Consider the following 27,764-nt stretch of genomic DNA (forward strand, 5'->3'; position numbering starts at 1 on the left):
AAAAAACTACGAGTTTTCTGAAATCTCAGCACACGTTTTTTCATCCAGTATTGATGACACTTTCATGTAATGATCAGTACCCCAATCCCACGTGGCTCACCAAATTTCGTTCTTCTAGGTTAAACGGTTTGTTGGCAGTAAGAGTTTTAATTTTTAGGTTTCACTCTGGTTTCTCCTATATGGATACATGTATTTGGAACTCTAAATCAAACACGGTTTGTGCTAGCTCTTTGAAACTTGACACAATAAAGTAGTTCCAAGTTACATCTCTAAGGTTTGTTTCCTATTGATGTAGCCCTAAGCAGAGACTGGCGCAAATCACTTTCATGGAAAGGGGTTGCCAAGTTTCTAAAAAACTACGAGTTTTTTGAAATCTCAGCACATATTTCTTCACCCAATCTTGATGACACGTTCAGGTAATGATCAGTACCCCAATCCCACCTGATTCACCAAATTTCGTTCTTCTTGGTTAAACCGTTTGTTTGCAGTAACAGTTTTAATTTTTAGGTTTCACTCTGTTTTCACCTATATGGATACATGTAGTTGGAACTCTAAATCAAACACGGTTTGTGCTAGCTCTTTGAAACTTGACACAATAAAGTAGTTCCACGTTCTATCACTATGGTTTGTTTCCTATTGATGTAGCCCTAAGCAGAGACGGGCGCAAATCACTTTCATGGAAAGGGGTTGCCAAGCTTCCAAAAAACTACGAGTTTTCTGAAATCTCAGCACACGTTTTTTCATCCAGTATTGATAACACTTTCATGTAATGATCAGTACCCCAATCCCACTTGGCTCACCAAATTTCGTTTTCTTAGGTTAAACTGTTCGTTGGCAGTAACAGTTTTAATATTTAGGTTTCACTCAGTTTTCTCCTATATGGATACATGTAGTTGGAACTCTAAATCAAACACGGTTTGTGCTAGCTCTTTGAAACTTCAAACAATAAAGTAGTTCCAAGTTCCATCTCTATGGTTTGTTTCCTATTGATGTAACCCTAAGCAGAGACTGGCGCAAATCACTTTCATGAAAGGGGTTGCCAAGCTTCCAAAAAACTACGAGTTTCCTGAAATCTCAGCACACATTTTTTCACCCAATCTTGATGACACTTTCAGGTAATGATCAGTACCCCAATCCCACTTGGCTCACCAAATTTCGTTCTTCTAGGTTAAACCGTTCGTTGGCAGTAACAGTGTTAATTTTTCGGTTTCACTCTGTTTTCTCCTATATGGATACATGTAGTTGGAACTCTAAATCAAACACGGTTTGTGCTAGCTCTTTGAAACTTGACACAATAAAGTAGTTCCAAGTTCTATTTCTAAGGTTTGTTTCCTTTTGAAGTAGCCCTAAGCAGAGACTGGCGCAAATCACTTACATGGAAAGAGGTTGCCAAGCTATCAAAAAACTACGAGTTTCCTGAACCTCAGCACACGTTTTTTCACCCAATCTTGATGATACTTTCAGGTAATGATCAGAACCGCAATCACACTTGGCTCACCATATTTTGTTCTTCTAGGTTAAACCATTCGTTGGCAGTAAGAGTTTTAATTTTTACGTTTCACTCTGGTTTCTCCTATATGGATACAAGTATTTGGAACTCTAAATCAAACACGGTTGTGCTAGCTCTTTGATACTTGACACAATAAAGTAGTTCCAAGTTATATCTCTATGCTTTGTTTCCTATTGATGTAGCCATAAGCAGAGACCGGCGCAAATCACTTTCATTTAAAGGGGTTGCAAAGCTTCTAAAAAACTACGAGTATCCTGAAATCTCAGCACACATTTTTTCACCCAATCTTGATGACACTTTCAGGTAATGATCAGTACCCCAATCCCATTTGGCTCACCCTATTTCGTTCTTCTAGGTTAAAGCATTTGTTCACAGTAACAGTTTTAATTTTTAGGATTCAATCCGTTTTTTCCATTATGGATACATGTATTTGGAACTCTAAATCAAAGACGGTTTATGCTAGCTCTTTGAAACATGACACAATAAAGTAGTTCCAAGTTCTCTCTCTATGGTTTGTTTCCTATTGATGTAGCCCTAAGCAGAGACTGGCGCAAATCACTTTCATAGTTAAGGGGTTGCCAAGCTATCAAAAAACTATGAGTTTCCTGAATCTCAGCACACATTTTTTCAGCCAATTTTGATGACACTTTCAGGTAATGATCAGAACCGCAATCCCACTTGGCTCACCAAATTTCGTTCTTCTATGTTAAACCGTTCGTTGGCAGTAACAGTTTTAATTTTTAGGTTTCACTCTGTTTTCTCCTATATGCATACATGTAGTTGGAACCAGAAATCAAACACGGTTTGTGCTAGCTCTTTGAAACTTGACACAATAAAGTAGTTCCAAGTTACATCTCTATTATTTGTTTCCTATTGATGTAGCCCTAAGCAGAGACTGGCGCAAATCACTTTCATGGAAAGGGATTGCCAAGTTTCTAAAAAACTACGAGTTTTTTGAAATCTCAGCACACATTTTTTCACCCAATCTTGATGACACTTTCAGGTAATGATCAGTACCCCAATCCCACGTGGCTCACCAAATTTCATTCTTCTAGGTTAAACGGTTCGTTGGCAGTAACAGTTTTAATTTTTAGGTTTCACTCTGTTTTTCCCTATATGGATACATGTAATTGGAACTCTAAATCAAAGACGGTTTATGCTAGCTCTTTGAAACATGACACAATAAAGTAGTTCCAAGTTCTATCACTATGGTTTGTTTCCTATTGATGTAGCCCTAAGCAGAGACGTGCGCAAATCACTTTCATGGAAAGGGGTTGCCAAGCTTCCAAAATACTATGAGTTTCCTGAAATCTCAGCACACATTTTTTTCACCCAATCTTGATGACACGTTCAGGTAATGATCAGTACCCCAATCCCACCTGATTCACCAAATTTCGTTCTTCTTGGTTAAACCGTTGGTTGGCAGTAACAGTTTTAATTTTTAGGTTTCACTCTGTTTTCACCTATATGGATACATGTAGTTGGAACTCTAAATCAAACACGGTTTGTGCTAGCTCTTTGAAACTTGACACAATAAAGTAGTTCCAAGTTCTATTTCTAAGGTTTGTTTCCTATTGAAGTAGCCCTAAGCAGAGACTGGCGCAAATCACTTACATGGAAAGGGGTTGCCAAGCTATCAAAAAACTACGAGTTTCCTGAATCTCAGCACACGATTTTTCACCCAATCTTGATGACACTTTCAGGTAATGATCAGAACCGCAATCACACTTGGCTCACCATATTTCGTTCTTCTAGGTTAAACCATTCGTTGGCAGTAAGAGTTTTAATTTTTAGGTTTCACTCTGGTTTCTCCTATATGGATACATGTATTTGGAACTCTAAATCAAACACGGTTTGTGCTAGCTCTTTGATACTTGACACAATAAAGTAGTTCCAAGTTCCATCTCTATGGTTTGTTTCCTATTGATGTAGCCCTAAGCAGAGACCGGCGCAAATCACTTTCATGGAAAGGGGTTGCAAAGCTTCTAAAAAACTACGAGTATCCTGAAATCTCAGCACACATTTTTTCACCCAATCTTGATGACACTTTCAGGTAATGATCAGTACCCCAATCCAATTTGGCTCACCCTATTTTGTTCTTCTAGGTTAAAGCATTCGTTCACAGTAACAGTTTTAATTTTTAGGTTTCAATCCGTTTTCTCCATTATGGATACATGTATTTGGAACTCTAAATCAAAGACGGTTTATGCTAGCTCTTTGCAACTTGACACAATAAAGTAGTTCCAAGTTCTCTCTCTATGCTTTGTTTCCTATTGATGTAGCCCTAAGCAGAGACTGGCGCAAATCACTTTCATGGAAAGGGGTTGCTAGGCTTCCAAAAAACTATGAGTTTCCTGAAATCTCAGCACACATTTTTTCACCTAATCTTGATGACACTTTCAGGTAATGATCAATACCCCAATCCCACGTGGCTCACCAAATTTCATTCTTCTAGGTTAAACGGTTCTTTGGCAGTAAGAGTTTAAATTTTTAGGTTTCACTCTGGTTTCTCCTATATGGATACATGTATTTGGAACTCTAAATCAAACACGGTTTGTGCTAGCTCTTTGAAATTGACACAATAAAGTAGTTCCAAGTTCTCTCTCTATGGTTTGTTTCCTATTGATGTAGCCCTAAGCAGAGACGTGCGCAAATCACTTTCATGGAAAGGGGTTGCCAAGCTTCCAAAAAACTACGAGTTTTCTCAAATCTCAGCACACGTTTTTTCACCCAGTATTGATGACACTTTCAGGTAATGATCAGTACCCCAATTCCACTTGGCTCACCAAATTTCGTTCTCTTAGGTTACACTGTTCCTTGGCAGTAACACTTTTAATTTTTAGGTTTCACTCTGTTTTCTCCTATATGGATACATGTATTTGGAACTCTAAATCAAAGACGGTTTATGCTAGCTCCTTGAAACTTGACAAAATAAAGTAGTTCCAAGTTCTATCTTTATGGTTTGCTTCCTATTGATGTAGCCCTAAGAGAGACTGGCGCAAATCACTTTCATGGAAATGGGTTGCCAAGTTTCTAAAAAACTACCAGTTTTTTGAAGTCTCAGCACACACTTTTTCACCCAATCTTGATGACACTTTCAGGTAAGGATCAGAACCCCAATCTCACGTGGCTCACCAAATTTCGTTCTTCTAGGTTAAACGGTTTGTTGGCAGTAAGAGTTTTAATTTTTAGGTTTCACTCTGGTTTCTCCTATATGGATACACGTATTTGGAACTCTAAATCAAACACGGTTTGTGCTAGCTCTTTGAAACTTGACACAATAAATTAGTTCCAAGTTCTCTCTCTATGGTTTGTTTCCTATTGATGTAGCCCTAAGCAGAGACTGGCGCAAATCACTTTCATTGTTAAGGGGTTGCCAATCTATCAAAAAACTACGAGTTTCCTGAATCTCAGCACACATTTTTTCAGCCAATTTTGATGACACTTTCAGGTAATGATCAGAACCGCAATCCCACTTGGCTCACCAAATTTCGTTCTTCTATGTTAAACCGTTCGTTGGCAGTAACAGTTTTAATTTTTAGGTTTCACTCTGTTTTCTCCTATATGCATACATGTAGTTGGAACTAGAAATCAAACACGGTTTGTGCTAGCTCTTTGAAACTTGACACAATAAAGTAGTTCCAAGTTACATCTCTATGCTTTGTTTCCTATTGATGTAGCCCTAAGCAGAGACTGGCGCAAATCACTTTCATGGAAAGGGATTGCCAAGTTTCTAAAAAACTACGAGTTTTTTGAAATCTCAGCACACATTTTTTCACCCAATCTTGATGACACTTTCAGGTAATGATCAGTACCCCAATCCCACGTGGCTCACCAAATTTCATTCTTCTAGGTTAAACGGTTCGTTGGCAGTAACAGTTTTAATTTTTAGGTTTCACTCTGTTTTTCCCTACATGGATACATGTAATTGGAACTCTAAATCAAAGACGGTTTATGCTAGCTCTTTGAAACATGACACAATAAAGTAGTTCCAAGTTCTATCACTATGGATTGTTTCCTATTGATGTAGCCCTAAGCAGAGACGGGCGCAAATCACTTTCATGGAAAGGGGTTGCCAAGCTTCCAAAAAACTATGAGTTTCCTGAAATCTCAGCACACATTTTTTTCACCCAATCTTGATGACACATTCAGGTAATGATCAGTACCCCAATCCCACCTGATTCACCAAATTTCGTTCTTCTTGGTTAAAACGTTGGTTGGCAGTAACAGTTTTAATTTTTAGATTTCACTCTGTTTTCACCTATATGGATACATGTAGTTGGAACTCTAAATCAAACACGGTTTGTGCTAGCTCTTTGAAACTTGACACAATAAAGTAGTTCCACGTTCTATCACTATGGTTTGTTTCCTATTGATGTAGCCCTAAGCAGAGACTGGCGCAAATCACTTTCATGGAAAGGGGTTGCCAAGCTTCCAAAAAACTACGAGTTTTCTGAAATCTCAGCACACGTTTTTTCATCCAGTATTGATGACACTTTCAGGTAATGATCAGTACCCCAATCCCACTTGGCTCACCAAATTTCGTTCTCTTAGGTTAAACTGTTCGTTGGCAGTAACAGTTTTAATATTTAGGTTTCACTCTGTTTTCTCCTATATGGATACATGTAGTTGGAACTCTAAATCAAAGACGGTTTGTGCTAGCTCTTTGAAACTTCAAACAATAAAGTAGTTCCAAGTTCCATCTCTATGGTTTGTTTCCTATTGATGTAACCCTAAGCAGAGACTGGCGCAAATCACTTTCATGAAAGGGGTTGCCAAGCTTCCAAAAAACTACGAGTTTCCTGAAATCTCAGCACACATTTTTTCACCCAATCTTGATGACACTTTCAGGTAATGATCAGTACCCCAATCCCACATGGCTCACCAAATTTCGTTCTTCTAGGTTAAACCGTTCGTTGGCAGTAACAGTGTTAATTTTTCGGTTTCCTTCTGTTTTCTCCTATATGGATACATGTGGTTGGAACTCTAAATCAAACACGGTTTGTGCTAGCTCTTTGAAACTTGACACAAAAAAGTAGTTCCAAGTTCTATTTCTAAGGTTTGTTTCCTATTGAAGTAGCCCTAAGCAGAGACTGGCGCAAATCACTTACATGGAAAGGGGTTGCCAAGCTATCAAAAAACTACGAGTTTCCTGAATCTCAGCACACGATTTTTCACCCAATCTTGATGACACTTTCAGGTAATGATCAGAACCGCAATCACACTTGGCTCACCATATTTCGTTCTTCTAGGTTAAACCATTCGTTGGCAGTAAGAGTTTTAATTTTTAGGTTTCACTCTGGTTTCTCCTATATGGATACATGTATTTGGAAATCTAAATCAAACACGGTTGTGCTAGCTCTTTGATACTTGACACAATAAAGTAGTTCCAAGTTCTATCTCTATGCTTTGTTTCCTATTGATGTAGCCCTAAGCAGAGACCGGCGCAAATCACTTTCATTTAAAGGGGTTGCAAAGCTTCTAAAAAACTACGAGTATCCTGAAATCTCAGCACACATTTTTTCACCCAATCTTGATGACACTTTCAGGTAATGATCAGTACCCCAATCCCATTTGGCTCACCCTATTTTGTTCTTCTAGGTTAAAGCATTCGTTCACAGTAACAGTTTTAATTTTTAGGTTTCAATCCGTTTTCTCCATTATGGATACATGTATTTGGAACTCTAAATCAAAGACGGTTTATGCTAGCTCTTTGAAACTTGACACAATAAAGTAGTTCCAAGTTCTCTCTCTATGGTTTGTTTCCTATTGATGTAGCCCTAAGCAGAGGCTGGCGCAAATCACTTTCATAGTTAAGGGGTTGCCAATCTATCAAAAAACTACGAGTTTCCTGAATCTCAGCACACATTTTTTCAGCCAATTTTGATGACACTTTCAGGTAATGATCAGAACCGCAATCCCACTTGGCTCACCAAATTTCGTTCTTCTATGTTAAACCGTTCGTTGGCAGTAACAGTTTTAATTTTTAGGTTTCACTCTGTTTTCTCCTATATGCATACATGTAGTTGGAACTAGAAATCAAACACGGTTTGTGCTAGCTCTTTGAAACTTGACACAATAAAGTAGTTCCAAGTTACATCTCTATGCTTTGTTTCCTATTGATGTAGCCCTAAGCAGAGACTGGCGCAAATCACTTTCATGGAAAGGGATTGCCAAGTTTCTAAAAAACTACGAGTTTTTTGAAATCTCAGCACACATTTTTTCACCCAATCTTGATGACACTTTCAGGTAATGATCAGTACCCCAATCCCACGTGGCTCACCAAATTTCATTCTTCTAGGTTAAACGGTTCGTTGGCAGTAACAGTTTTAATTTTTAGGTTTCACTCTGTTTTCTCCTATATGGATACATGTTTTTGGAACTCTAAATCGAACACGGTTTGTGCTAGCTCTTTGAAACTTGACACAATAAAGTAGTTCCACGTTCTATCTCTATGGTGTGTTTCCTATTGATGTAGCCCTAAGCAGAGACGGGCGCAAATCACTTTCATGGAAAGGGGTTGCCAAACTTCCAAAAAACTACGAGTTTTCTGAAATCTCAGCACACGTTTTTTCATCCAGTATTGATGACACTTTCAGGTAATGATCAGTACCCCAATCCCACTTGGCTCACCAAATTTCGTTCTCTTAGGTTAAACTGTACGTTGGCAGTAACAGTTTTAATATTTAGGTTTCACTCTGTTTTCTCTTATATGGATACATGTAGTTGGAACTCTAAATCAAACACGGTTTGTGCTAGCTCTTTGAAACTTCAAACAATAAAGTAGTTCCAAGTTCCATCTCTATGGTTTGTTTCCTATTGATGTAACCCTAAGCAGAGACTGGCGCAAATCACTTTCATGAAAGGGGTTGCCAAGCTATCAAAAAACTACGAGTTTCCTGAATCTCAGCACACGATTTTTCACCCAATCTTGATGACACTTTCAGGTAATGATCAGAACCGCAATCACACTTGGCTCACCATATTTCGTTCTTCTAGGTTAAACCATTCGTTGGCAGTAAGAGTTTTAATTTTTAGGTTTCACTCTGTTTTCTCCTATATGGATACATGTAGTTGGAACTCTAAATCAAACACGGTTTATGCTAGCTCTTTGAAACTTGACACAATAATGTAGTTCCAAGTTCTATCTCTATGGTTTGTTTCCTATTGATGTAGCCCTAAGCAGAGACTGGCGCAAATCACTTTCATGGAAAGGGGTTGCCAAGCTTCCAAAAATCTACGAGTTTCCTGAAATCTCAGCACACATTTTATCACCCAATCTTGATGACACCTTCAGGTAATGATCAGTACCCCAATCCCACTTGGCTCACCAAATTACGTTCTTCTAGGTTAAACTGTTCGTTGGGAGTAAGACTTTTAATTTTTAGGTTTCACTCTGTTTTCTTCTATATGGATACATGTAGTTGGAAGTCTTAATCAAACACGGTTTGTGCTAGCTCTTTGAAACTTGACAGAATAAAGTAGTTCCAAGTTCTGTCTCTATGGTGTGTTTCCTATTGATGTACCCTAGGCAGAGACTGGCGCAAATCACTTTCATGGAAAGGGGTTGCCAAGCTTCCAAAAAACTACGAGTTTCCTGAAATCTCAGCACACATTTTTTCATCCAATCTTGATGACACATTCAGGTAATGATCAGTACTCCAATCCCACTTGGCTCACCAAATTTCGTTCTTCTAAGTTAAACCGTTCGTTGGCAGTAACAGTTTTAAATTTTAGGTTACACTCTGTTTTCTCCTATAGGGATACATGTAGTTGGAACTCTAAATCAAACACGGTTTGTGCTAGCTCTTTGAAACTTGACACAATAAAGTAGTTCCAAATTTTGTCTCTATCGTTTGTTTCCTATTGATGTAGCCCTAAGCATAGAATGGCGCAAATCACTTTCTTGGAAAGAAGTTGCCAAGCTTCCAATACAGTACGAGTTTCCTGAAATCTCAGCACACATTTTTCAACCCAATCTTGATGACACTTTCAGGTAATGATCAGTACCCTAGTTTCACTTGGCTCACCAAATTTCGTTCTTCTAGGTTATACCATTCGTTGGCAGTAACAGTTTTAATTTTTAGGTTTCACTCTCTTTTCTCCTATATGGATACATGCAGTTGGAACTCTAAATCAAACATGGTTTGTGCTAGCTCTTTGAAACTTGACACAATGCAGTAGTTCCAAGTTCTATCTCTATGGTTTGTTTCCTATTGATGTAGCCCTAAGCAGAGACTGGCGCAGATCACTTCCATTGAAAGGGGTTGCCAAGATTCCAAAAAACGAGGATTTTCCTGAAATCAGCACACATTTTCTCACCCAATCTTGATGACACTTTCAGGTAATGATCATTACCCCAATCCCAATTGGCTCACCAAATTTCCTTCTTCTAGGTTAAACCGTTCATTGGCAGTAACAATTTTCATTTTTAGGTTTCACTCTGTTTTCTCCTATATGGATACATGTATTTGGAACTCTAAATCAAACACGGTTTGTGCTAGCTCTTTGAAACTTGACACAATAAAGTAGTTCCAAATTTTGTCTCTATGGTTTGTTTCCTATTGTTGTAGCCCTAAGCAGAGACTGGCGCAAATCACTTTCTTGGAAAGGGGTTGCCAAGCATCCAATACACTACGATTTTCCTGAAATCTCAGCACACATTCTTTCACCCAATCTTGATGACACTTTCAGGTAATGATCAGTACCCCAATCCCACTTGGCTCAACAAGTTTCATTCGTCTAGGTAAAACCGTTCATTGACAGTAACAGTTTTAATTTTTAGGTTTCACTCTGTTTTCTCTATATGGATAAATATAGTTGGAACTCTAAATCAAAAACGGTTTGTGCTAGCTCTTTGAAACTTGACACAATAAAGTAATTCCAAGTTCTATCTCTATGGTTTGTTTCCTATTGATGTACCCTAAGCAGAGACTGGCGCAAATCACTTTCATGGAAAGGGGTTGCCAAGCTTCCAATATACTACGAGTTTCCTGAAATCTCAGCACACATTTTTTCACCCAATCTTGATGACACTTTCAGGTAATGATCAGTACCCCAAAGCCACTTGGCTCAACAAATTTCATTCGTCTATGTAAAACAGTTCATTGACAGTAACAGTTTTAATTTTTAGGTTTCACTCTGTTTTCTCCTATATGGATACATGTAGTTGGCACTCTAAATCAAACACGGTTTGTGCTAGCTCTTTGAAACTTGATGCAATAAAGTAATTCCAAGTTCTATCACTATGGTTTGTTTCCTATTGATGTAGCCCTAAGCAGAGACTGGCGCAAATCACTTCCATTGAAAGGGGATGCCAAGCTTCCAAAAAAGGACGATTTTCCTAAAATCAGCACACATTTTTTCCCCCAATCTTGATGACACTTTCAGGTAATGATCATTACCCCAATCCCACTTGGCTCACCAAATTTCGGTCTTCTAAGTTAAACCGTTCGTTGGCAGTAACAGTTTTAATTTTTAGGTTTCAATCTGTTTTCTCCTATATGGATACATGTAGTTGGAACTCTAAATCAAACACGGTTTGTGCTAGCTCTTTGAAACTTGACACAATAAAGTAATTCCAAGTTCTATCACTATGGTTTGTTTCCTATTGATGTAGCCCTAAGCAGAGACTGGCGCAAATCACTTTCATGGTAAGGGGTTGCCAAGCTTCCAAAAAACGACGAGTTTCCTGAAATCAGCACACATTTTTTCACCCAATCTTGATGACACTTTCAGGTAATGATCAGTACCCCAATCCTACTTGGATCACCAAATTTCCTTCTTCTATGTTCAACCGTTCGTTGGCAGTAATGGTTTTAATATTTAGGTTTCACTCTGTTTTCTCCTATATGGATACATTTAGTTGGAACTCTAAATCAAACACGATTTGTGCTAGCTCCTTGAAACTTGACACAATAAAATAGTTCCTAGTTCTATCTCTATGGTTTGTTTCATATTGATGTAGCCCTAAGCAGAGACTGTCGAAATCACTTTCATGGAAAGGGGATAACAAACTTCCAAAAAACTACGAGTTTCCTGTAATCTCAGCACATATTTTTCAACCCAAACTTGATGACACTTTCAGGTGATGATCAGTAGCCTAATCCCACTTGGCACACCAAATTTCGTTCTTCTAGGTTAAACCGTTCGTTGGCAGTAACAGTTTTAATTTTTAGGTTTCACTCTGTTTTCTCCTATATGGATAAATGTAGTTGGAACTCTAAATCAAACAAGGTTTGTGCTAGCTCTTTGAAACTTGACACAATAAAGTAGTTCCAAGTTCTATCTCCATGGTTTGTTTCCTATTGATGTAGCCCTAAGCAAAGACTGGCGCAAATAGTTTCAAGGAAAGGGGTTGCCAAGCTTCCAAAAAAGTAGGAGTTTCCTGAAATCACAGCACACATTTTTAACTCAATCTTGATGACACTTTCAGGTAATGATAAGTACCCCAATCCCACTTGGCTCACCAAATTTCATTCTTCTAGGTTAAACCGTTCTTTGTCAGTAACAGTTTTAATTTTTAGGGATCACTCTGTTTTCTCCTATATGGATACATGTAGTTGGAACACTAAATCAACACGGCTTGTTCTAGCTCTTTGAAACTTGAAACAATAAAGTAGTTCCATGTTCTATCTCTATGGTTTGTTTCCTATTGATGTAGCGCTAAGTAGAGACTGCCGCAAATCAATTCCATTGAAAGTTGTTGCCAAGCTTCCAAAAAACGACGAGTTTCCTGAAATATCAGCACACATTTTTTCACCCAATCTTGATGACACTTTCAGGTAATGATCAGCACCCCAATCCCTCTTGGCTCACCAAATTTCGTTCTTCTAAGTTAAACCGTTCGTTGGCAGTAAGGGTTTTAGATTTTATGTTTCACTGTGTTTTCTCCTATATGGATACATGTAGTTGGAACTCTAAATCAAACACGGTTTGTGCTAGCTCTTTGAAACTTGACACAATAAAGTGCTTCCAAGTTCTGTCTCTATGGTTTGTTTCCTATTGATGTAGCCCTAAGCAGAGACTGGCGCAAATCACTTTCATGGAAATGGGTTGCCAAACTTCAAAAAACTACGAGTTTCCTGAAATATCAGCACACATTTTTTCACCCAATCTTGGTGACACTTTCAGGTAATGATCAGTACCACATTCAGACTTGGCTTACCAAATTTCATTCTTCTAGGTTAAACCGTTCGTTGGCAGTAACACTTTTAAATTTTAGGTTTCACTCTGTTTTCTCCTATATGGATACATGTAGTTGGAACTCTTAATCAAACACGGTTTGTGCTAGATCTTTGAAACTTGAGAGAATAAAGTAGTTCCAAGTTCTGTCTCTATGGTTTGTTTCCTATTGATGTACACTAGGCAGAGACTGGCGCAAATCACTTTCATGGAAGGGGGTTTCCAATCTTCCAAAAAACTAAGAGTTTCCTGAAATCTCAGCACACATTTTTCAACCCAATCTTGATGACACTTTCAGGTAATGATCAGTACTCCAATACCCCTTGGCTCACCAATTTTCGTTCTTCTAGGTTAAACCGTTCGTTGGCAGTAACAGTTTTAATTTTTAGGTTTCACTCTGTTTTCTCCTATATGAATACATGTATTTGGAACTCTAAATCAAACACGGTTTGTGCTAGCTCTTTGAAACTTGACACAATAAAGTAAATCCAAGTTCTATCTCTATGGTTTGCTTCCTATTGAAGTAGCCCTAAGCAGAGACTGCCGCAAATGACTTTCATGGAAAGGGGTTGCCAAGCTTCCAAAAAACTACGAGTTTCCTGAAATCTCAGCACACATTTTATCACCCAATCTTGATGACACCTTCAGGTAATGATCAGTACCCCAATCCCACTTGGCTCACCAAATTTCATTCTTCTAGGTTAAACCGTTCGTTGGCAGTAACTGTTTTAGATTTTATGTTTCACTCTGTTTTCTCCTATGTGGATACATGTAGTTGGAACTCTAAATCGAACACGGTTTGTGCTAGCTCTTTGAAACTTGACACAATGAAGTAGTTCCAAGTTCTATCTCTATGGTTTGTTTCCTTTTGATGTAGCCCTAAGCAGAGACTGGCGCAAATCACTTCCATTGAAAGGGGTTGCCAAGCTTCCAAAAAACGACGAGTTTCCTGAAATCAGCACACATTTTTTCACCCAATCTTGATGACACTTTCAGGTAATGATAAGTACCCCAATCCCAATTGGCTCACCAAATTTCATTCTTCTAGGTTAAACCGTTCATTGACAGTAAGAGTTTTAATTTTTAGGTTTCACTCTGTTTTCTCCTATCTGGATACATGTAGTTGGCACTCTAAATCAATCACGGTTTGTGCTAGCTCTTTGAAACTTGACGCAATAAAGTAATTCTAAGTTCTATCACTATGGTTTGTTTCCTATTGATGTAGCCCTAAGCAGAGACTGGCGCAAATCACTTTCATGGTAAGGGGTTGCCAAGCTTCCAAAAAACGACGAGTTTTCTGAAATCTCAGCACACATTTTTCAACACAATCTTGATGACACTTTCAGGTAATGATCAGTACTCCAATCCCACTTGGCTCACCAATTTTCGTTCTTCTAGGTTAAACCGTTCGTTGGCAGTAACAGTTTTAATTTTTAGGTTTCACTCTGTTTTCTCCTGTATGGATACATGTAGTTGGAACTCTAAATCAAACAGGTTTGCTAGCTCTTTGAAACTTGACACAATGAAGTAGTTCAAAGTTCTATCTCTATGGTTTGTTTCCTATTGATGTAGCCCTAAGCAGAGACTGGCGCAAATCACTTCCATTGAAAGGGGTTGCCAAGCTTCCAAAAAAGGATGATTTTCCTGAAATCAGCACAAATTTTTTCACCCAATCTTGATGACACTTTCAGGTAATTATTATTACCCCAATCCCACTTGGCTCACCAAATTTCGTTCTTCTAAGTTAAACCGTTCGTTGGCAGTAACAGTTTTAATTTTTAGGTTTCACTCTGTTTTCTCCTATATGGATACATGTAGTTGGAACTCTAAATCAAACACGGTTTGTGCTAGCTCTTTGAAACTTGACAGAATGAAGTAGTTCCAAGTTCTATCTCTATGGTTTGTTTCCTATTGATGTAGCCCTAAGCAGCTACTGGCGCAAATCACTTCAATTGAAAGGGGTTTGCATGCTTCCAAAAAACGACGAGTTTCCGGAAATCAGCACACATTTTTTCACCCAATCTTGATGACACTTTCAGGTAATGATCAGTACCCAAATCCCACTTGGACCAACAAATTTCGTTCTTCTAGGTTAATCCATTCGTTGGCAGTAACGGTTTTAATATTTAGGTTTCACTCTTTTTTCTCCTATATGGATACATGTATTTGAAACTGTAAATCAAAAACGATTTGTGCTACCTCCTTGAAACTTGACACAATAAAATAGTTCTTAGTTCTATCTCTATGGTTTGTTTCCTATTGATGTAGCCCTAAGCAGAGACTGGCGCAGATCACTTCCATTGAAAGGGGTTGCCAAGATTCCAAAAAACGAGGATTTTCCTGAAATCAGCACACATTTTCTCACCCAATCTTGATGACACTTTCAGGTAATGATCATTACCCCAATCCCAATTGGCTCACCAAATTTCCTTCTTCTAGGTTAAACCGTTCATTGGCAGTAACAATTTTCATTTTTAGGTTTCACTCTGTTTTCTCCTATATGGATACATGTATTTGGAACTCTAAATCAAACACGGTTTGTGCTAGCTCTTTGAAACTTGACACAATAAAGTAGTTCCAAATTTTGTCTCTATGGTTTGTTTCCTATTGTTGTAGCCCTAAGCAGAGACTGGCGCAAATCACTTTCTTGGAAAGGGGTTGCCAAGCATCCAATACACTACGATTTTCCTGAAATCTCAGCACACATTCTTTCACCCAATCTTGATGACACTTTCAGGTAATGATCAGTACCCCAATCCCACTTGGCTCAACAAGTTTCATTCGTCTAGGTAAAACCGTTCATTGACAGTAACAGTTTTAATTTTTAGGTTTCACTCTGTTTTCTCTATATGGATAAATATAGTTGGAACTTTAAATCAAAAACGGTTTGTGCTAGCTCTTTGAAACTTGACACAATAAAGTAATTCCAAGTTCTATCTCTATGGTTTGTTTCCTATTGATGTACCCTAAGCAGAGACTGGCGCAAATCACTTTCATGGAAAGGGGTTGCCAAGCTTCCAATATACTACGAGTTTCCTGAAATCTCAGCACACATTTTTTCACCCAATCTTGATGACACTTTCAGGTAATGATCAGTACCCCAAAGCCACTTGGCTCAACAAATTTCATTCGTCTATGTAAAACAGTTCATTGACAGTAACAGTTTTAATTTTTAGGTTTCACTCTGTTTTCTCCTATATGGATACATGTAGTTGGCACTCTAAATCAAACACGGTTTGTGCTAGCTCTTTGAAACTTGATGCAATAAAGTAATTCCAAGTTCTATCACTATGGTTTGTTTCCTATTGATGTAGCCCTAAGCAGAGACTGGCGCAAATCACTTCCATTGAAAGGGGATGCCAAGCTTCCAAAAAAGGACGATTTTCCTAAAATCAGCACACATTTTTTCCCCCAATCTTGATGACACTTTCAGGTAATGATCATTACCCCAATCCCACTTGGCTCACCAAATTTCGGTCTTCTAAGTTAAACCGTTCGTTGGCAGTAACAGTTTTAATTTTTAGGTTTCAATCTGTTTTCTCCTATATGGATACATGTAGTTGGAACTCTAAATCAAACACGGTTTGTGCTAGCTCTTTGAAACTTGACACAATAAAGTAATTCCAAGTTCTATCACTATGGTTTGTTTCCTATTGATGTAGCCCTAAGCAGAGACTGGCGCAAATCACTTTCATGGTAAGGGGTTGCCAAGCTTCCAAAAAACGACGAGTTTCCTGAAATCAGCACACATTTTTTCACCCAATCTTGATGACACTTTCAGGTAATGATCAGTACCCCAATCCTACTTGGATCACCAAATTTCCTTCTTCTATGTTCAACCGTTCGTTGGCAGTAATGGTTTTAATATTTAGGTTTCACTCTGTTTTCTCCTATATGGATACATTTAGTTGGAACTCTAAATCAAACACGATTTGTGCTAGCTCCTTGAAACTTGACACAATAAAATAGTTCCTAGTTCTATCTCTATGGTTTGTTTCATATTGATGTAGCCCTAAGCAGAGACTGTCGAAATCACTTTCATGGAAAGGGGATAACAAACTTCCAAAAAACTACGAGTTTCCTGTAATCTCAGCACATATTTTTCAACCCAAACTTGATGACACTTTCAGGTGATGATCAGTAGCCTAATCCCACTTGGCACACCAAATTTCGTTCTTCTAGGTTAAACCGTTCGTTGGCAGTAACAGTTTTAATTTTTAGGTTTCACTCTGTTTTCTCCTATATGGATAAATGTAGTTGGAACTCTAAATCAAACAAGGTTTGTGCTAGCTCTTTGAAACTTGACACAATAAAGTAGTTCCAAGTTCTATCTCCATGGTTTGTTTCCTATTGATGTAGCCCTAAGCAAAGACTGGCGCAAATAGTTTCAAGGAAAGGGGTTGCCAAGCTTCCAAAAAAGTAGGAGTTTCCTGAAATCACAGCACACATTTTTAACTCAATCTTGATGACACTTTCAGGTAATGATAAGTACCCCAATCCCACTTGGCTCACCAAATTTCATTCTTCTAGGTTAAACCGTTCTTTGTCAGTAACAGTTTTAATTTTTAGGGATCACTCTGTTTTCTCCTATATGGATACATGTAGTTGGAACACTAAATCAACACGGCTTGTTCTAGCTCTTTGAAACTTGAAACAATAAAGTAGTTCCATGTTCTATCTCTATGGTTTGTTTCCTATTGATGTAGCGCTAAGTAGAGACTGCCGCAAATCAATTCCATTGAAAGTTGTTGCCAAGCTTCCAAAAAACGACGAGTTTCCTGAAATATCAGCACACATTTTTTCACCCAATCTTGATGACACTTTCAGGTAATGATCAGCACCCCAATCCCTCTTGGCTCACCAAATTTCGTTCTTCTAAGTTAAACCGTTCGTTGGCAGTAAGGGTTTTAGATTTTATGTTTCACTGTGTTTTCTCCTATATGGATACATGTAGTTGGAACTCTAAATCAAACACGGTTTGTGCTAGCTCTTTGAAACTTGACACAATAAAGTGCTTCCAAGTTCTGTCTCTATGGTTTGTTTCCTATTGATGTAGCCCTAAGCAGAGACTGGCGCAAATCACTTTCATGGAAATGGGTTGCCAAACTTCAAAAAACTACGAGTTTCCTGAAATATCAGCACACATTTTTTCACCCAATCTTGGTGACACTTTCAGGTAATGATCAGTACCACATTCAGACTTGGCTTACCAAATTTCATTCTTCTAGGTTAAACCGTTCGTTGGCAGTAACACTTTTAAATTTTAGGTTTCACTCTGTTTTCTCCTATATGGATACATGTAGTTGGAACTCTTAATCAAACACGGTTTGTGCTAGATCTTTGAAACTTGAGAGAATAAAGTAGTTCCAAGTTCTGTCTCTATGGTTTGTTTCCTATTGATGTACACTAGGCAGAGACTGGCGCAAATCACTTTCATGGAAGGGGGTTGCCAATCTTCCAAAAAACTAAGAGTTTCCTGAAATCTCAGCACACATTTTTCAACCCAATCTTGATGACACTTTCAGGTAATGATCAGTACTCCAATACCCCTTGGCTCACCAATTTTCGTTCTTCTAGGTTAAACCGTTCGTTGGCAGTAACAGTTTTAATTTTTAGGTTTCACTCTGTTTTCTCCTATATGAATACATGTATTTGGAACTCTAAATCAAACACGGTTTGTGCTAGCTCTTTGAAACTTGACACAATAAAGTAAATCCAAGTTCTATCTCTATGGTTTGCTTCCTATTGAAGTAGCCCTAAGCAGAGACTGCCGCAAATGACTTTCATGGAAAGGGGTTGCCAAGCTTCCAAAAAACTACGAGTTTCCTGAAATCTCAGCACACATTTTATCACCCAATCTTGATGACACCTTCAGGTAATGATCAGTACCCCAATCCCACTTGGCTCACCAAATTTCATTCTTCTAGGTTAAACCGTTCGTTGGCAGTAACTGTTTTAGATTTTATGTTTCACTCTGTTTTCTCCTATGTGGATACATGTAGTTGGAACTCTAAATCGAACACGGTTTGTGCTAGCTCTTTGAAACTTGACACAATGAAGTAGTTCCAAGTTCTATCTCTATGGTTTGTTTCCTTTTGATGTAGCCCTAAGCAGAGACTGGCGCAAATCACTTCCATTGAAAGGGGTTGCCAAGCTTCCAAAAAACGACGAGTTTCCTGAAATCAGCACACATTTTTTCACCCAATCTTGATGACACTTTCAGGTAATGATAAGTACCCCAATCCCAATTGGCTCACCAAATTTCATTCTTCTAGGTTAAACCGTTCATTGACAGTAAGAGTTTTAATTTTTAGGTTTCACTCTGTTTTCTCCTATCTGGATACATGTAGTTGGCACTCTAAATCAATCACGGTTTGTGCTAGCTCTTTGAAACTTGACGCAATAAAGTAATTCTAAGTTCTATCACTATGGTTTGTTTCCTATTGATGTAGCCCTAAGCAGAGACTGGCGCAAATCACTTTCATGGTAAGGGGTTGCCAAGCTTCCAAAAAACGACGAGTTTTCTGAAATCTCAGCACACATTTTTCAACCCAATCTTGATGACACTTTCAGGTAATGATCAGTACTCCAATCCCACTTGGCTCACCAATTTTCGTTCTTCTAGGTTAAACCGTTCGTTGGCAGTAACAGTTTTAATTTTTAGGTTTCACTCTGTTTTCTCCTGTATGGATACATGTAGTTGGAACTCTAAATCAAACAGGTTTGCTAGCTCTTTGAAACTTGACACAATGAAGTAGTTCAAAGTTCTATCTCTATGGTTTGTTTCCTATTGATGTAGCCCTAAGCAGAGACTGGCGCAAATCACTTCCATTGAAAGGGGTTGCCAAGCTTCCAAAAAAGGATGATTTTCCTGAAATCAGCACAAATTTTTTCACCCAATCTTGATGACACTTTCAGGTAATTATTATTACCCCAATCCCACTTGGCTCACCAAATTTCGTTCTTCTAAGTTAAACCGTTCGTTGGCAGTAACAGTTTTAATTTTTAGGTTTCACTCTGTTTTCTCCTATATGGATACATGTAGTTGGAACTCTAAATCAAACACGGTTTGTGCTAGCTCTTTGAAACTTGACAGAATGAAGTAGTTCCAAGTTCTATCTCTATGGTTTGTTTCCTATTGATGTAGCCCTAAGCAGCTACTGGCGCAAATCACTTCAATTGAAAGGGGTTTGCATGCTTCCAAAAAACGACGAGTTTCCGGAAATCAGCACACATTTTTTCACCCAATCTTGATGACACTTTCAGGTAATGATCAGTACCCAAATCCCACTTGGACCAACAAATTTCGTTCTTCTAGGTTAATCCATTCGTTGGCAGTAACGGTTTTAATATTTAGGTTTCACTCTTTTTTCTCCTATATGGATACATGTATTTGAAACTGTAAATCAAAAACGATTTGTGCTACCTCCTTGAAACTTGACACAATAAAATAGTTCTTAGTTCTATCTCTATGGTTTGTTTCATATTGATGTAGCCCTAAGCAGAGACTGTCGCAAATCACTTTCATTGTAAGGGGTTACCAAACTTCCAAAAAACGACGAGTTTCCTGAAATCTCAGCACACATTTTTTCACCCAATTTGATGACTCTTTCAGGTAATGATAAGTACCCCAATCCCACTTGGCTCACCAATTTTCATTCTTCTAGGTTAAACCGTTCATTGACAGTAAGAGTTTTAATTTTTAGGTTTCACTCTGTTTTCTCCTATCTGGATACATGTAGTTGGCACTCTAAATCAAACACGGTTTGTGCTAGCTCTTTGAAACTTGACGCAATAAAGTAATTCTAAGTTCTATCACTATGGCTTGTTTCCTATTGATGTAGCCCTAAGCAGAGACTGGCGCAAATCACTTTCATGGTAAGGGGTTGCCAAGCTTCCAAAAAACGACGAGTTTCCTGAAATCTCAGCACACATTTTTCAACCCAATCTTGATGACACTTTCAGGTAATGATCAGTACTCCAATCCCACTTGGCTCACCAATTTTCGTTCTTCTAGGTTAAACCGTTCGTTGGCAGTAACAGTTTTAATTTTTAGGTTTCACTCTGTTTTCTCCTATATGGATACATGTAGTTTGAACTCTTAATCAAACACGGTTTGTGCTAGATTTTTGAAACTTGACAGAATAAAGTAGTTCCAAGTTCTGTCTCTATGGATTGTTTCCTATTGATGTACCCTAGGCAGAGACTGGCGCAAATCACTTTCTTGGAAATGGGTTGCCAAACTTCAAAAAACTACGAGTTTCCTGAAATATCAGCATACATTTTTTCACCCAATCTTGGTGACACTTTCAGGTAATGATCAGTACCACAATCCCACTTGGCTTACCAAATTTCATTCTTCTAGGTTAAACCGTTCGTTGGCAGTAACACTTTTAAATTTTAGGTTTCACTCTGTTTTCTCCTATATGGATACATGTAGTTGGAACTCTTAATCAAACACGGTTTGTGCAAGATCTTTGAAACTTGAGAGAATAAAGTAGTTCCAAGTTCTGTCTCTATGGTTTGCTTTCTATTGAGGTAGCCCTAAGCAGAGACTGGTGCAAATCACTTTCATGGAAAGGGGTTGCCAAGCTTCCAAAAAACTACCAGTTTCCTGAAATCTCAGCACACATTTTTTCACCCAATCTGGATGACACTTTCAAGTAATGATCAGTACCCCAATCCCACTTGGCTCACCAAATTTCATTCTTCTAGTTTAAACCGTTCGTTGGCAGTAACAGTTTTAATTTTTAGGTTTCACTCTGTTTTCTCCTATATGGATACATGTAGTTGGAACTCTAAATCAAACAGGGTTTGTACTAGCTCTTTGAAACTTGACACAATAAAGTAGTTCCAAGATCTATCTCTATGGTTTGTTTCCTATTGATGTAGCCCTAAGCAGAGACTGACGCAAAACATTCATATAAAGGGGTTCGGAAGCTTCCAAAAAACTACGAGTTTCCTGAAATCTCAGCACACACTTTTACCCCCAATCTTGATGACACTTTCAGGTAATGATCAGTACCCCAATCCCACTTGGCTCAACAAATTTCGTTCTTCTAGGTTACACCGTTCGTTGGCAGTAACAGTTTTAATTTTTAGGTTTCACTCTGTTTTCTCCTATATGGTTACATGTAGTTGGAACTCTAAATCAAATACGGTTTGTGCTAGCTCTCTGAAACTTGACACAATAAAGTAGTTCCAAGTTCTATCTCTATGGATTGTTTCCTATTGATGTAGCCCTAAGCAGAGACTGGCACAAAACACTTTCATGGCAAGGGGTTGGCTAGCTTCCAAAAAACTACGAGTTTCCTGAAATCAAAGCACACACTTTTTCACCCAATCTTGATGACACTTTCATGTAATGATCAGTACCCCAATCCCACTTGGCTCAACAAATTTCATTCTTCTAGGTTACACCGTTCGTTGGCAGTAACAGTTTTAATTATTAGGTTTCACTCTGTTTTCTCCTATATGGGTACATGTAGTTGGAACTCTAAATCAAACACGGTTTGTGCTAGCTCTTTGAAACTTGACACAATAAAGTAGTTCCAAGTTCTATCACTATGGTTTTTTTCCTATTGATGTAGCCCTAAGCAGAGACTGGCACAAATCACTTTCATGGAAAGGGGTTGCCAAGCTTCCAAAAAACTACGAGTTTCCTGAAATCACAGCACACACTTTTTCACCCAATCTTGATGACACTTTCAGGTAATGATCAGTACCCCAATCCCACTTGGCTCAACAAATTTCGTTCTTCTAGGTTACACCGTTCGTTGGCAGTAACAGTTTTAATTTTTAGGTTTCACTCTGTTTTCTCCTATATGGATACATGTAGTTGGAACTCTAAATCAAACACGGTTTGTGCTAGCTCTTTGAAACTTGACACAATAAAGTAGTTCCAAGTTCTATCTCTAAGGTTTGTTTCCTATTGATGTAGCCCTAAGCAGAGACTGTCGCAAATCACTTTCATGGAAAGGGGTTGCCAAGTTTCTAAAAAACTACGAGTTTTTTGAAATCTCAGCACATATTTTTTCACCCAATCTTGATGACACGTTCAGGTAATGATCAGTACCCCAATCCCACCTGATTCACCAAATTTCGTTCTTCTTGGTTAAACCGTTTGTTGGCAGTAACAGTTTTAATTTTTAGGTTTCACTCTGTTTTCACCTATATGGATACATGTAGTTGGAACTCTAAATCAAACACGGTTTGTGCTAGCTCTTTGAAACTTGACACAATAATGTAGTTCCACGTTCTATCACTATGGTTTGTTTCCTATTGATGTAGCCCTAAGCAGAGACGGGCGCAAATCACTTACATGGAAAGGGGTTGCCAAGCTTCCAAAAAACTACGAGTTTTCTGAAATCTCAGCACACGTTTTTTCATCCAGTATTGATGACACTTACAGGTAATGATCAGTACCCCAATCCCACTTGGCTCACCAAATTTCGTTCTCTTAGGTTAAACTGTTCGTTGGCAGTAACAGTTTTAATATTTAGGTTTCACTCTGTTTTCTCCTATAAGGATACATGTAGTTGGAACTCTAAATCAAACACGGTTTCTGCTAGCTCTTTGAAACTTCAAACAATAAAGTAGTTCCAAGTTCCATCTCTATGGTTTGTTTCCTATTGATGTAACCCTAAGCAGAGACTTGCGCAAATCACTTTCATGAAAGGGGTTGCCAAGTTTCCAAAAAACTACGAGTTTCCTGAAATCTCAGCACACATTTTTTCACCCAATCTTGATGACACTTTCAGGTAATGATCAGTACCCCAATCCCACTTGGCTCACCAAATTTCGTTCTTCTAGGTTAAACCGTTCGTTGGCAGTAACAGTGTTAATTTTTCATTTCACTCTGTTTTCTCCTATATGGATACATGTAGTTGGAACTCTAAATCAAACACGGTTTGTGCTAGCTCTTTGAAACTTGACACAATAAAGTAGTTCCAAGTTCTATCACTATGGTTTGTTTCCTATTGAAGTAGCCCTAAGCAGAGACTGGCGCAAATCACTTACATGGAAAGGGGTTGCCAAGCTATCACAAAACTACGAGTTTCCTGAATCTCAGCACACGTTTTTTCACCCAATCTTGATGATACTTTCAGGTAATGATCAGAACCGCAATCACACTTGGCTCACCATATTTCGTTCTTCTAGGTTAAACCATTCGTTGGCAGTAAGAGTTTTAATTTTTACGTTTCACTCTGGTTTCTCCTATATGGATACATGTATTTGGAACTCTAAATCAAACACGGTTGTGCTAGCTCTTTGATACTTGACACAATAAAGTAGTTCCAAGTAATATCTCTATGCTTTGTTTCCTATTGATGTAGCCCTAAGCAGAGACCAGCGCAAATCACTTTCATTTAAAGGGGTTGCAAAGCTTCTAAAAAACTACGAGTATCCTGAAATCTCAGCACACATTTTTTCACCCAATCTTGATGACACTTTCAGGTAATGATCAGTACCCCAATCCCATTTGGCTCACCCTATTTCGTTCTTCTAGGTTAAAGCATTCGTTCACAGTAACAGTTTTAATTTTTAGGTTTCAATCCGTTTTCTCCATTATGGATACATGTATTTGGAACTCTAAATCAAAGACGGTTTATGCTAGCTCTTTGAAACTTGACACAATAAAGTAGTTCCAAGTTCTCTCTCTATGGTTTGTTTCCTATTGATGTAGCCCTAAGCAGAGACTGGCGCAAATCACTTTCATAGTTAAGGGGTTGCCAATCTCTCAAAAAACTACGAGTTTCCTGAATCTCAGCACACATTTTTTCAGCCAATTTTGATGACACTTTCAGGTAATGATCAGAACCGCAATCCCACTTGGCTCACCAAATTTCGTTCTTCTATGTTAAACCGTTCGTTGGCAGTAACAGTTTTAATTTTTAGGTTTCACTCTGTTTTCTCCTATATGCATACATGTAGTTGGAACTAGAAATCAAACACGGTTTGTGCTAGCTCTTTGAAACTTGACACAATAAAGTAGTTCCAAGTTACATCTCTATGCTTTGTTTCCTATTGATGTAGCCCTAAGCAGAGACTGGCGCAAATCACTTTCATGGAAAGGGATTGCCAAGTTTCTAAAAAACTACGAGTTTTTTGAAATCTCAGCACACATTTTTTCACCCAATCTTGATGACACTTTCAGGTAATGATCAGTACCCCAATCCCACGTGGCTCACCAAATTTCATTCTTCTAGGTTAAACGGTTCGTTGGCAGTAACAGTTTTAATTTTTAGGTTTCACTCTGTTTTTCCCTATATGGATACATGTAATTGGAACTCTAAATCATAGACGGTTTATGCTAGCTCTTTGAAACATGACACAATAAAGTAGTTCCAAGTTCTATCACTATGGTTTGTTTCCTATTGATGTAGCCCTAAGCAGAGACGGGCGCAAATCACTTTCATGGAAAGGGGTTGCCAAGCTTCCAAAATCTATGAGTTTCCTGAAATCTCAGCACACATTTTTTTCACCCAATCTTGATGACACTTTCAGGTAATGATCAGTACCCCAATCCCACTTGGCTCACCAAATTTCGTTCTCTTAGGTTAAACTGTTCGTTGGCAGTAACAGTTTTAATATTTAGGTTTCACTCTGTTTTCTCCTATATGGATACATGTAGTTGGAACTCTAAATCAAACACGGTTTGTGCTAGCTCTTTGAAACTTCAAACAATAAAGTAGTTCCAAGTTCCATCTCTATGGTTTGTTTCCTATTGATGTAACCCTAAGCAGAGACTGGCGCAAATCACTTTCATGAAAGGGGTTGCCAAGCTTCCAAAAAACTACGAGTTTCCTGAAATCTCAGCACACATTTTTTCACCCAATCTAGATGACACTTTCAGGTAATGATCAGTACCCCAATCCCACTTGGCTCACCAAATTTCGTTCTTCTAGGTTAAACCGTTCGTTGGCAGTAACAGTGTTAATTTTTCGGTTTCACTCTGTTTTCTCCTATATGGATACATGTAGTTGGAACTCTAAATCAAACACGGTTTGTGCTAGCTCTTTGAAACTTGACACAATAAAGTAGTTCCAAGTTCTATTTCTAAGGTTTGTTTCCTATTGAAGTAGCCCTAAGCAGAGACTGGCACAAATCACTTACATGGAAAGGGGTTGCCAAGCTATCAAAAAACTACGAGTTTCCTGAATCTCAGCACACGATTTTTCACCCAATCTTGATGACACTTTCAGGTAATGATCAGAACCGCAATCACACTTGGCTCACCATATTTCGTTCTTCTAGGTTAAACCATTCGTTGGCAGTAAGAATTTTAATTTTTAGGTTTCACTCTGGTTTCTCTTATATGGATACATGTATTTGGAACTCTAAATCAAACACGGTTTGTGCTAGCTCTTTGATACTTGACACAATAAAGTAGTTCCAAGTTATATCTCTATGCTTTGTTTCCTATTGATGTAGCCCTAAGCAGAGACCGGCGCAAATCACTTTCATGGAAAGGGGTTGCAAAACTTCTAAAAAACTACGAGTTTCCTGAAATCTGAGCACACATTTTTTCACCCAATCTTGATGACACTTTCAGGTAATGATCAGTACCCCAATCCAATTTGGCTCACCCTATTTTGTTCTTCTAGGTTAAAGCATTCGTTCACAGTAACAGTTTTAATTTTTAGGTTTCAATCTGTTTTCTCCATTATGGACACATGTATTTGGAACTCTAAATCAAAGACGGTTTATGCTAGCTCTTTGAAACTTGACACAATAAAGTAGTTCCAAGTTCTCTCTCTATGCTTTGTTTCCTATTGATGTAGCCCTAAGCAGAGACTGGCGCAAATCACTTACATGGAAAGGGGTTGCTAGGCTTCCAAAAAACTATGAGTTTCCTGAAATCTCAGCACACATTTTTTCACCCAATCTTGATGACACTTTCAGGTAATGATCAGTACCCCAATCCCACTTGGCTCACCAAATTTCGTTCTTCTATGTTAAACCGTTCGTTGGCAGTAACAGTTTTAATTTTTAGGTTTCACTCTGTTTTCTCCTATATGCATACATGTAGTTGGAACTAGAAATCAAACACGGTTTGGGCTAGCTCTTTGAAACTTGACACAATAAAGTAGTTCCAAGTTCTATCATTATGGTTTGTTTCCTATTGATGTAGCCCTAAGCAGAGACTGGCGCAAATCACTTTCATGGAAAGGGATTGCCAAGTTTCTAAAAAACTACGAGTTTTTTGAAATCTCAGCACACATTTTTCACCCAATCTTGATGACACTTTCAGGTAATGATCAATACCCCAATCCCACGTGGCTCACCAAATTTCATTCTTCTAGGTTAAACGGTTCTTTGGCAGTAAGAGTTTTAATTTTTAGGTTTCACTCTGGTTTCTCCTATATGGATACATGTATTTAGAACTCTAAATCAAACACGGTTTTTGCTAGCTCATTGATACTTGACACAATAAAGTAGTTCCAAGTTATATCTCTATGCTTTGTTTCCTATTGATGTAGCCCTAAGCAGAGACCGGCGCAAATCACTTTCATGGAAAGGTGTTGCCAAGCTTCCAAAAAACTACGAGTTTCCTGAAATCTCAGCACACATTTTTTCACCCAATCTTGATGACACTTTTAGGTAATGATCAGAACCCCATTCCCACTTGGCTCACCAAATTTCGTTCTTCTAGTTTAAACCGTTCATTGGCAGTAACAGTTTTAATTTTTAGGTTTCACTCTGTTTTCTCCTGTATGGGTACATGTAGTTGGATCTCTAAATCAAACACGGTTTGTGCTAGCTCTTTGAAACTTGACACAAAAGTAGTTCCAAGTTCTATCTCTATGGTTTGTTTCCTATTGATGTAGCCCTAAGCAGAGACTGGCCCAAATCACTTTCATGGAAAGGGGTTGCCAAGCTTCCAAAGAACGACGAGTTTCCTGAAATCTCAGCACACATTTTTTCACCCAATCTGGATGACACTTTCAGGTAATGATCAGTACCCCAATCCCAATTGGCTCACCAAATTTCGTTCTTCTAGGTTAAACCGTTCGTTGGCAGTAACAGTTTTAATTTTTAGGTTTCACTCTGTTTTCTCCTATCTGGG

Source organism: Spermophilus citellus, assembly GCF_964194105.1.
Source record: "Spermophilus citellus genome assembly, chromosome: 14".
In the NCBI taxonomy this organism is placed as follows: domain Eukaryota; kingdom Metazoa; phylum Chordata; class Mammalia; order Rodentia; family Sciuridae; genus Spermophilus; species Spermophilus citellus.